This window comes from Schistosoma haematobium, chromosome 2, assembly GCF_000699445.3.
Source record: "Schistosoma haematobium chromosome 2, whole genome shotgun sequence".
Lineage (NCBI taxonomy): Eukaryota > Metazoa > Platyhelminthes > Trematoda > Strigeidida > Schistosomatidae > Schistosoma > Schistosoma haematobium.
Window position 1 is genome coordinate 30,499,371 of NC_067197.1, and position 12,156 is coordinate 30,511,526.

At 31.6% G+C, this 12,156-nt stretch overlaps 1 protein-coding gene across 1 annotated transcript in view; it reads left to right on the forward strand.

Moving 5' to 3' along the window:
* CCDC88B_2 (Coiled-coil domain containing) overlaps positions 1-12,156 on the forward strand; it is a gene marked incomplete at its 3' end in the record, with an annotated part of 81,854 nt that overhangs the window by 13,953 nt on the left and 55,745 nt on the right. The window lies entirely within an intron of this gene.

The following is a 12,156-nucleotide window of genomic DNA, read 5'->3' on the forward strand; positions in this document are numbered from 1 at the left end:
AGTTCTATGTTGTTGTTCACTGACTGAATCAGTCATCGAAATTGATCAAATAATCAATTATTGAAATTATAATCACTTCTCATCCAAGTTACAATATTTTTTTGTATACTTATTAAAAGTGAACATTGGTTACAATTAATTTATCTTGTTCTACTATACCAAATAATCAAACAAAACAATTGACTCATGATCTCAACTATTAAAAATTACTATAATATCTACAAAACTCCCTCTGATTATAATCATCATATACACACTAGTGACGGTCTACAAGAGGTATTTCATGCAGTTCTAGTGAGTAGTGACCAGTGGAGAGTTCAACTAAGTCTGTTGTGAGATAGTAACTCATTGAAGATAATGATGGATGTGTCGAGCAATTTCGTGAATTAGTTGAAGTTAGACATTAACATCATTGGATGCCGACCAGCTCAGTGGTGTAGTGGTTAAGCGTTCACGTGCGAGACTGATAGATCTTGGGTTCGAATGTCGTGAGGTGGGATCGTGGATGCACACTGCTGAGGATTTTTGTACTAGGACAAAACTACTGTTGAGTGTTTCCAGGTTTTCCGTGGTGGTATAGCTTCAATTGACTCATGAATTCCACCATTTAAAAAATTATATCTTTGACGAAAACAGAAAATAATCTGTGACTTATAAAAGCAAGTCAATGTTTATTTGCTTGAAAATATTATTTAGACTTAAATCAATCTTATAATTCAGTATGATTTTCTTTAATAATCAAAATAAATTTTCGTATTTTATTACAATTTTTGTCAATATGCAAAATAAGTGAGTCAACAGAAATGTCTTTTTGTTTATTTTTTTTAGGAATACTTTGTTTGGTTATATGATTTATGATAAATTGATGTTTTATTTTGTTTTCTCCTTTATCAACCTGAAGTTTTCTTCTTCTTTTTAATGAGCATACATACATTGAATTAAAACAATCTCCACTAAACCCATTTCTGATAAAACATTATTTAGATTTGTATAATTTCTGCTGTCTTTGAATAGTCTTAGGTATGTAAGAAGAGATTAGCATCGAGTTTAAATATCCGTCTATTAATCTTATTGGACAATATAATACTATACTTATTTCTCAATTACAAGTATGGTCTGATTGAACAAAATATAATGATCAATGTAAATGATGAACAGTATAAATAACTGATTAGGTCATTCGAATTCAAATCCCTTAACAATTGCGTATATTTAGTTTAATAATGAATGATTCAAGTTATTAATTTATCAATTTACCTTTTCTCAAGAATCAGTTCAAAAGATGTGTCTGTATAAACGGTACGGTGATGACATCATTATCATAAGAGATAAACGTGGAGATATTGAACTGCCTGTTAAAAAAAGACGCAAAACAAGTCGAAAGCATATTTTTCTTACATGCGAAGAAGAGAAGAATAACCAACTGCCTTTTCGAGACATAATGATTAGTAGGAAAGATGATCGTTCCATCCAACGTTCTGTAAATAGAAAGCCGACATTACTCATGTCAATATCCCTTAACAATTGCGTATATTTAATTTAATAATGATTCAATTTATTAAGTTATCAGTTTGCCTTTTCTAAATTCATATTTTGTTCATTAAAAATTATGATCAAATGAGAATAAAGATAATTTTTATGAAATTTCAAAATTATTCCTGGTAATTTGTAGTGTAAATGTGAGACTGTAAGTTGAATCTCCAGTGGTTTAAACCCGTTTAATACTCATTAGGCAGTTATTTATTTTTCAGGATTCAATTCTATACAATAACTATTTTTCTTACATTGAAATACGGTGACACTCAGTCACGTTCAATTGATGAGTCACAAATGAGTTGAAACATGTGTCCTGATCCCCACTACTCAACCTTAATAAGAACTTGTGACTAAATGGCAATATCATGGCAATCCACTAATGACACACAAAAATCAATAGAGACTGACTAGAATTCATTCCCTAACATCAACAGCTGGAAAATGCCAACCCCGTATAAATGCCGCGTTGTATATTTCAAGTTTTTTCAAGGGAAATTTTCAACAATAAAGCTGGGTTCCCTTACTGTACCAATGAATCAGTTTTCAAGTTGTCTACTACTTATTTCCTACCAATAAGAATTAATGTTCGATAATATAAAATGTTAGAAAGTATATTTCTCGGTTTATAAATTACATTCTAAAAGACTTTTGAAAGTCAATAACTCTTCAGAATAATTTCCTACTATTGTATATCAATAAATAATTTTAATAGTTGAATTCATGAGTCAATTGAAGCTATACCACCACGGAAAACCTGGAAACACTCAACAGTAGTTTTGTCCTAGTACAAAAATCCTCAGCAGTGTGCATCCACGATCCCACCTCACGACATTCGAACCCAAGATCTATCAGTCTCGCACGTGAACGCTTAACCACTACACCACTGAGCTGGTCGGCATCCAATGATGTTAATGTCTAACTTCAACTAATTCACGAAATTGCTCGACACATCCATCATTATCTTCAATGAGTTACTATCTCACAACAGACTTAGTTGAACTCTCCACTGGTCACTACTCACTAGAACTGCATGAAATACCTCTTGTAGACCGTCACTAGTGTGTATATGATGATTATAATCAGAGGGAGTTTTTTGGATATTATAAGTAATTTTAATAGTTAAATTCACGAGTCATAGTAGGACGAGACGGCCGTCCAGTGCTTCCAGGTTTTCCATGGTGGTGTAGCTTCAATTCACTTATGAATTCAACTATTAAAATTACTATAATATCCACAAAACGCCCTCTGATAATAAATGATTTGTTGTTTACTTTCCGTTCTACAATGACTAGAAACAAACTTCAATTTGAGATTTTAATAAAATTGTAAACCAAAAAAATAAAATAGTTGGGAAATCGGCTTCTTTGTTGAACGAAAGAAACTCATGAACAAAGAAAAAAAAAAGAAAAATCTATCAAAAGCGGGTATAAAATTGGTCTGACTTATTTTAGCAATTTAAGCGAGGTTATTACTATCTCTAATGTTTTATTGTTTACAAGAACTGAACGTAACACAAGTATATCGAACTGATCTAGTTCAGTAAATAACTATAATTTTATGTAATTGGCTTCAAGCTGAAATTTCTCTCTCGTGTGTATCTGTGAGCTACTAGTTAGAATTTATTTTAAACATCCAATTTATCAATTGAAGACCCGACCGTTGTTGATACCTTGACGTAGTGGTCGGGCTTGCCTATCGTGATGAAGCAACCGAGCTATACTGGCTGGAACGACCGTTCCTCAAGGTCCTACCATGTCAGACAGGTCGGTTGAAGAGCGGTAAGACTAAAAGCAACAAATCTAAGGTCCGAAGGCGAAGTTGTACTGCTGACTGTACAGAGATGTGACAGCAGTAAGGTGTTTCCTTCAGACAACCAGCAAGACAGCGATGCTGCCTTCCCACAAGGAGGAGTGGGGTGGAGTTAGAAAAGGTCGACCCTAAAAATACACACCTCGCCTTATCCCACGGATATCCGTCTCCAATGGTAAGGTCTGAACAGGTACGGAGCTAACACAAAAATTACTCATAAAAAGGTTGTGTGTGACCGACCTCAAGCAGTTATCCTTTGGGCACTGCGGTCACGCTCCTAGGTCACTAAGACCACCTCTAATCCAATTTCCTTTTAAGGTACCTCCAGAACAACCCTTCCTCGGTATGGGCAACCGGGGAGTGATAACCTCCCTCATACCTCTAACAGCATTCAAGACCACTGTATTCATAATCAACCTACCTCTTCACTTTAATTGAAGAACTATCCATTTAGATACTAATCTATCGTTTTTATTAGTCAGATATTATGTATTAATGTGATGTACACCAGTGAATTTAAAAATAGTGCGAACTTCTAAAGTTCATACTAGTAGTGGATAATGAATTATGGTGTCATGTGTCGTTTGTTGAAAATTCTCGAGTACGCATGTCCTTATGTTGCCATTTTTAGAAACTTTAATTACTTTATTTTATTTTGATATGTGACAATTTGAATCATTTATTGTAACATGAAGAGTTTACATTTTTTATTTCTGTTATCACTACTGTTTTTCGCTCGATATCATAAGAAAATCTTATTATTCTTTTATTCATCCCTTTAATTCCTTTCTATTGAGAATATCGGCTATCTGTCGATAGTAATAATAATAATAATAAATACAGTTTCGTAACTCAGATTGTACTCAGGTCAATATGCTGAGCTTAAACTTTGTCCTTTCATATAGAGCTAACAATGTTGCCTGTTGCTTGAATCTTTGTAATTAGAGAAGACTTTCTCGATAATTATCAAATATCATCAATATCAACGTTTATTTGATAGGGGAAATTCATGCATCCTTTATTGTTTGAACCCAGTAAACTCTGAGAAAGTAAATCGTGACTTTTATTAATTTTGTGATTGAGTGCTTTCAGAAACTGATTAATTAATTAATTAATTAATAGTGTTCCCACTACCTAACAATGTTAGCTAGAAAATCACAATTTAAAATATGATAAAAACATAGAAGTTTTTAACTTAGTTATTTATTGTTACCTTATAATTTGAATGATCCCGAAATTCAGTCCATTTATATCATAATATTAATATTGATTTCTCTATAATTTAATAAACTTTACAAATACTATTCAATTTACCACAAACCATTAAACTTCATTAAAACTGAACCTAATCATTTACAAATCTGACTACAGTCGATTATTGCAAACTATGCTCAAAAATGTAGAACTCTTTCATTAGTTGTCTTGCAAGTACATATATTTGTTAAACAAACAGTACTTTTTTTAATAGGAATAAGTTAGTTACTCAATATTATTATTTGATAAGATATGGGTGAGACTATAATTTATGGACGAACCAATCAGATTTACGATAACAGGCCTTAGATTTGGCTAAATAGAATCCTGGCATTATAGCTGATGTCAGTTCGTGATGAAAACCCTAACCATCAACTATAAATCATAATCCTTATTCTTCAAACTGTTATATAACCCTCATTTAGCCCTAGTTAGTAGGTAGACACCTTCAAGGTCACTTGAGCATCTCTCAAAGGTTGTCCATAAATTATAGTCTCACCAATAAAAGAGATTTTTTCATAAGTTGTCGAAATGAATGATTCTACGATAAAATATCTACATAATCATTTAGTTTTTATTGACATTTAATTTTCTATAATCCATATTACTAATTATCATTGACATTTATTCTGTTATCCTGGACGAAGTTTCAGTTCATTCAACAACAACAACAAAGAACCCCTGTCTACTTGAATGACTTTTTCTTAAAGATTTTCTGTACATTTTTTAAAGAAAATTTTGACTACTCTATGTGATATGTGACTGGAGAGAACCATTTAAAACCAGTAAGCACTAAACAAAATGCTCTGTTCTTATATAATAACCTATTCTTTGTACAATCACTTATAATCGATCAAGAGCCTGGAATAAATGTGGTTCATATTAATTTGCTATACTACAATTAGCACGGTGACAAAAAATTGACAAGATGGAAATACTGGTCGCATTAATTACAGCAAAAAAGACTAAAAATTAGAGAATCCGGTTCGGAAGAAAGATGAATGAATTAAACGTGAGAAGATAAAGAGTAAATACGTTCTCACCGCTATGATCGATTCTGACTCATACTGACCAATGTTTCCAATCACTGATTGCGTTTATCTTAAGCTGCAACCAGATTATCCCACGTACCTACACAACACAGTCCAAAAGTTAGTGAGTTCATGAAGTAGTGATGCTTTGTTTTGGTTTGATCTCTCGTAGATTTCATAAAACCTATTCCTACTCCAGCAAACATTCCGCCTTTATATATTATACATGACAAACTACCATATAATCCTTTAAAAAGCCGACATTATTATGAAGTTTGGTTTCTGGAAAAAAAAGTCAAACATCAGCCTTTTAAACATCCTACTAACTGATCATTGATTTTGTTTATCAGACTTTTGTTATTTATGTAAAAAAAGAAAATTCATTAGATTCACTGTTTATATATTCGTTAGAATTTTGCATGTAGACAGAAAAAGTGTTGTTTTGACTAATATTCTGTCTGAAAATTACAGTGTTCAAATTTGCCCAGTATTTCGTTTGTTTTTATTCACTGACGTTGCTGTTGTAAAACTTTGTTAACAAGTGAAACAATGTAATATTTAAGAAAAAAACAAAATAAAACCAGTTATTTAATCTATATGTAATATTTTGTTCTACTGTAATGATGAAAAGTAGAAACCTCACTTCTTTTATTAAACTATGTAGTACATAATATTTAAAATATTGTCTCACTCAAACCAGCCAATCACATTTCAGCATAGATTTAAAGTTCCATCTATCACTTGGAGGGGAGGGTTTTTTCAGAAGATCAACTTAATTTGTAAGTGATATTTTTCATGAATTGATTTGAGTTGTTGTGTCATTGTAACTTAGGGAGCATTGAATAACTAATTCATTCTGGTTTGGTACTTTTTCAGTAATATTATCAGATAATCGCTTAGAGCATCGATAGTCACTAGTTCTTCCATTGCATACTTCATGAATAGTCTGGTACAGCTAATTGAACATATTCTATCTTGATTGTTTTATTATTGTAGGATAATCATTCGTTACTTCTAATTCGTACTTTTTCCCCGAAAAAAACCCTCTACTCCTTTTTTTCTTCACCACTTGTTATTTAATTTCAGTGTGATATAATACTTAGTACCCTGTTATAACAATAAACATTTAGTGTCATTAATAAAGAAATAACATTAAGGATCATTAGTATTAAGAATCAATTCACTGACATAGAAGTGAATAACAAAAGTTATAGAATGTGGGAAAAGTTGAACTGTTTAGTAATTCAGTAATATTTTCACCGTTACTCTAATCCCCTATAAAGAGATGTTTTTTCTTGTATCAAATGTTAACCTAAGAAAATTACTGAAAATAACCTATCTCAATAATACTTTTTTCTTAATTTCTTCAAATTAAAACTTAAGATTTACTGATAATCATATTAAATACCAATAAATAGTTGTATTACAATTGTCCTCTTAATTACCTCTACACTCCTAATTCAATGGATTATCAAATGAAATTACTAAATAACCTGTGTATTTGAAAGGAACGAAAGTGATAATTTGACCAATATAAATTGTTTCTTTTTAATTCATATTAAATGTTTACAACCTGTATTATATGTGTATATTAAAACTGCAAATGGAATTTAATGTATATTTTTAATTCCCAGGACTAATATCAATCCTTAGCTTATTGTAAACTACTATGACGAAATAGACGAATTTATAGTAGGCTTATGTATTAATATGTTACAATTATTATTATTATTATTATTATTATTATTATTATTATTATTATTATTATTATAAGCTTTATTCAATATTATATTTTTGGTACAATATAGAATTCTCAGCACAAAGTATTCCAACAAGTTTCCGTTTCTTACTTCTTGGTCGATCCTGACGATAAATATTTAGTGATCGCCAATTAGATGTTAGCAGTCCAGTAAATAAACATCTGAATAATGTATATTTTCTCTGCATATTGCCAGCGACCACATTATCTCCTATTGGGCTTTTTGTAACTTTGACAACGAAAGGTTGTACGCTTTTCAGAAATGCACCAGGATAGGTTATGCGATTAATAGACATAATGATATATTAAAACAAACAAAAATAGTATAACTTGTTGAAATATCTAGATGACAGAAACAGGTAGCCCAGATGATGTATTCAAAGGAAAATTGAAGACAAATAACTCCTAAATGTATTCATGAGTATGTGTTGCTATGGGGTAGCCTAGACTCAAAATAAAACATTTCTTAGTCTTCCTTTCATTAGTTTTCAATAGTTCCTTGACTTATATTAAGTTATGATAAAACCAATGGTGTTTAAACTAACAGCATATTGCAATATATATTCAAACGAGAGTCTGAATTATAGGTTAAATGAATTTTAATTGTAATTCAATAGCTTGGCAATATGCCAGATATCCGAAGATGATATTCAATAGATAATAGGAGTTATATTCTCTGTGACTTAATAATACACAAGAATAATCATGGAGTCATACATTGACATAAATGTATCATGCATTTCGAATTGTCGTAAACACTCATATTAAGATAATTTTTTATATTCCATCGTTCAACGGTGTTATTCACACGTTGTGCTATAAACATTGTGCTAAATAACAGTGCACATCTTCCTACAAACAGTGCAATATAGAATTACATATGTACATGTTTTATGCCTATATTTGTGCACAACCACACACCTTTACTTTTGATGTTGTTTATACCAAAAAGCTATTCAAAGTATTAATATTAAAAGACTAATTTTCAAATTATGTTTTATTGTCAAATACACGCAAAATAACTTTAAATCTATTATTCGTTTGTTCATTGTTTCAGGTGTTATCCAATTTATTCTTGGACATCTTTTTTGCCTTTATTTTTTCTTAAGTTTTCTGTTGTTTTCACTATGAGTGAATCATACTTTTTCGAACAAAGAATACAATTAAATTCCCTTCATATTGTTTGCTTGAATCTTCTCATGGATGTGTTAGGATTGCAATTGATCAGTTTCTTATTGGCATATGTGCATACTGTACGTATTGCCTTAACTCATAAGCATTATAAGCAAAGATGAATAGTGGCTTGCAGTGGAATCCAATGGAATCCAATTGTACATAGTTTTTTTTTTAATGAAATAACAAAAGAAGCATAGAAAATAAATACTAATATCTAAATTCTTATATTTAGTTTTTTTTTTTCAAGACAAAGGCAGTTTTCTTCGGTTGGGAAGATGGACAATTTCGCAGAAAATAAGTGACATTGGTACCCTAGTTTGACTTCCCGTAAAAACACCAATAGACTGAATCTTGATATACCATGACCTTTATAAATTTGACCTTTCGTGATTTTTAGCCAATCATGTTCATAATATTTTAAGTCTGAATTCCACATATGTAAATATATTTACGAATGACAAGAGATTAAACTGACATAAATTATGTAAATATTTACATTTGTAGTTGTTACAGTGGTCTTATTCTCATAATGTCAAATAGGCCACTCACTTAAGTCTGAATATTTTAATTTTAAACCTCAGACTTCAGTTCTTTCAAATACCTACTTCATTTCTGTACATCAGCATTTCGAACAAATTATTAGCTGAAATTATGGCAGTTTGAGTGATTCTTCATTAATATATACAATGCTGAGTGAATCACTGATGAAATCGATCTCCCTCTAGTACAGCGAAATCCCTTTTAAATGTTTTGACAGTCTCTATGTGGTCATTTACACCAATGGCTACATGAGTTGTGTGTATGAATACTTCTCTTTGTCACAGGTTGAAATCATGAGTCAATTGAAGCTAGACCACCATGGAAAACCTGGAAGCACTGGACGGCCGTTTCGTCCTAGTATGGGACTACTCAACAGCGCGCATCCATGACCCCGCACCCCACGGGATTCGAACCCAGAACCTACTGGTTTCGCGCGCGAGCACCTAACCATTAGACCACTGGGCCCGGCATCCAACGGTGTTAATGTCTAACTCCTATTTGTTTCATTTTTATTAGTTAGACAATCATACTTACATTCTCACAAAACATGTAGCCTAAAGCTCAGGACTTATTCATTTCATTAATTTAAGTTGGTATGGTTGTATAGTAATGTAGATCAGTACCAAAGGTTTCCAACAAACCATGTTTTACACTTTTTCTATTCTTATTTTTAATCAAGTGATCAATGTAAAAGTATACTATACACCTAATACAAGACAAAGATACAAGTGTTAGTATTCATTATGGTTCCCCACTGACTAATAGTCATCTTACTTACGCCTCTTACCCCTCATGGAGGAGCATAGACCTTCCACCAGGATCCTCCATCGAACTCTGTCCTGGGTTATCCTTTCCAGTTGCTCTTCATTCTTTTGATGTCTGCTTCAAACTCCCGACGCATTGTGTTTCTTGGTCATCCTATTTCCCATTTCCCTTCAGGAATCCAAGTTACCGCTTGCCTTGTGATGCAGTTTGATGATTTCCGTAATGTATTTCCTATGCAACTTCAACGTATTTTCTTAATTTCCTTTTAATTTGGAAGCTGGTTTGTTATCTCCCGCAAATTAATGATCATATTGTGTTATTTAATAAATTACATGATACATACTATCTGATTTACAACAGTTGTTCACTCGACAACAACTTGTTTTGAAAGAAGCTTTGAAATTCTCATATGAGACTTCTATTTTATAAGGGTTTGCTATCTTTCTTGTCAAAACAATGCAATAGTCATTGAAATAGTTTCACATTCTAGAATATTTCCATTTAATTAATGACATTTCAACTCAAGATATTTGAAACAAAATCCGAATATATTCCTCACGAGATGTGAAAAAGTATCGTTTAAAAGATTAATATATACTACATGACTAGGTAGTTTCATAGGTTACATTATAGATATGTCAGCTAGTCCCTACTGTAATTCATCTTGATATCACGAATAAACAAAAACTCAATCATTACAAGTTGCTATCAACTAGAGAATCATTAAAAAATCAAAAAGATTTGCCCTCAAATGTCTTCTTTTTTTCAAATCTTATTCTGCTACTCGTCAACAACTTGAACTGTTGAACAATTGACATTGTTTCTCAGTTTTCCTACTTGTAATTGGTGAATTACAAACACTATTGACCTTAAAGTTATCTACTTAACAGAAATATTGATTTGCCACTTTTTTTTACAATAAAATAAATAATTATTTACTTACCTATTATTAAAAGAACACATAAATGAACAAACAAGAAGCTTCATTCATCTTGATGTTTGTATGTGTACTGAAGCTTACTTATCAATACACTATGCATTTTGAAACTCCATACGAATTAATGTATAACAAAACAAAAATCAATTATTTTGGAAGTAATTTCAGGGTCTTTATTAAACCGTTCCCTATGAGTGTTGTTAATTAACTTACTACTAATAACCATGTATAACAAACACCGTTAATCGTGACGTTTATGTTTAGCTATGCTAAAGAATATATCTAGTTTGAGTTAAATTATTTTGACCTACTTATAATAGATAATAAGTAGTACACTAGACTTTTATATTTATTAATGACTAACTTCTATCATATTAAGGAACGGTACATTGATTTGAAGATGATTTTCATTTATTATTTTTAGTAACTACGACCCATCGGTTATTTGTCAGTTGTTTATTTGACTTGTAAAACTCTTCAGTAATTAACCATTGAAAATTCTGTTTGAACATTCTATTTTTGTAGGTTTAATTACTAAGGTTTGACTTGATAATTTTGAATAAATTGAGCATTGGGTAGATTGTTATAGATGAAAATAATATATTTGTAATATCCCAGCGAGTAGAGTAAATAAATTTTCCGATGTTTCGTGCCTTAGTGTAAGCCACTTCTTCAGAGAATAAATAACCAAATCAAAATTAATTCAAGTTTAAATACTACAACGGAACAACAAGAATATTATATTATATATTATTTATCTATTCTATTTTTGTATTGCCTTTCTATGAAAAATTACATCATTTGTACTTGTCAGTATCACTAACTGGATGAGTTTGAAACAAACAGAACATTGAACAAGCCGGTTTTCACGGTACATGCGATTGCTTCAGCATTGAATCGTGTGTCACTCAGTTTCGTGGATTGGCTGATGTTAGATACTATCACCATTGGATGCCGGCTCAGTGGCCTAGTAGGTTAAGCGTTCGCGCGCGAGACTGAAAGCCCTGGGTTCGAATCCCGTGAGCGGTATCGTGGATGCGCACTGCTAAGGAGTCCGACAATAGGACGAAACAGCCGTCCAGTGCTTCCAGATTCCCAAAGGTGGTCTAGCATCAATCGATTGATGGTCTCAATCAAATATCTTGTTTTACTCAGATTTTGGGAATTTTTCCTTCTGATGTCACTTCTGTGTGATTTATTTATCAATAACGGGGTTTTATTTCCTTCTTTGATAAATAAGAGTAATTCATCTGTTTATCGAATAAAAAGTTTATTATTAAATTAAATGACTATGATTATATCTAGACTAAATCAATCGATAACTTTCGACAAACTAAGATGTGATAATC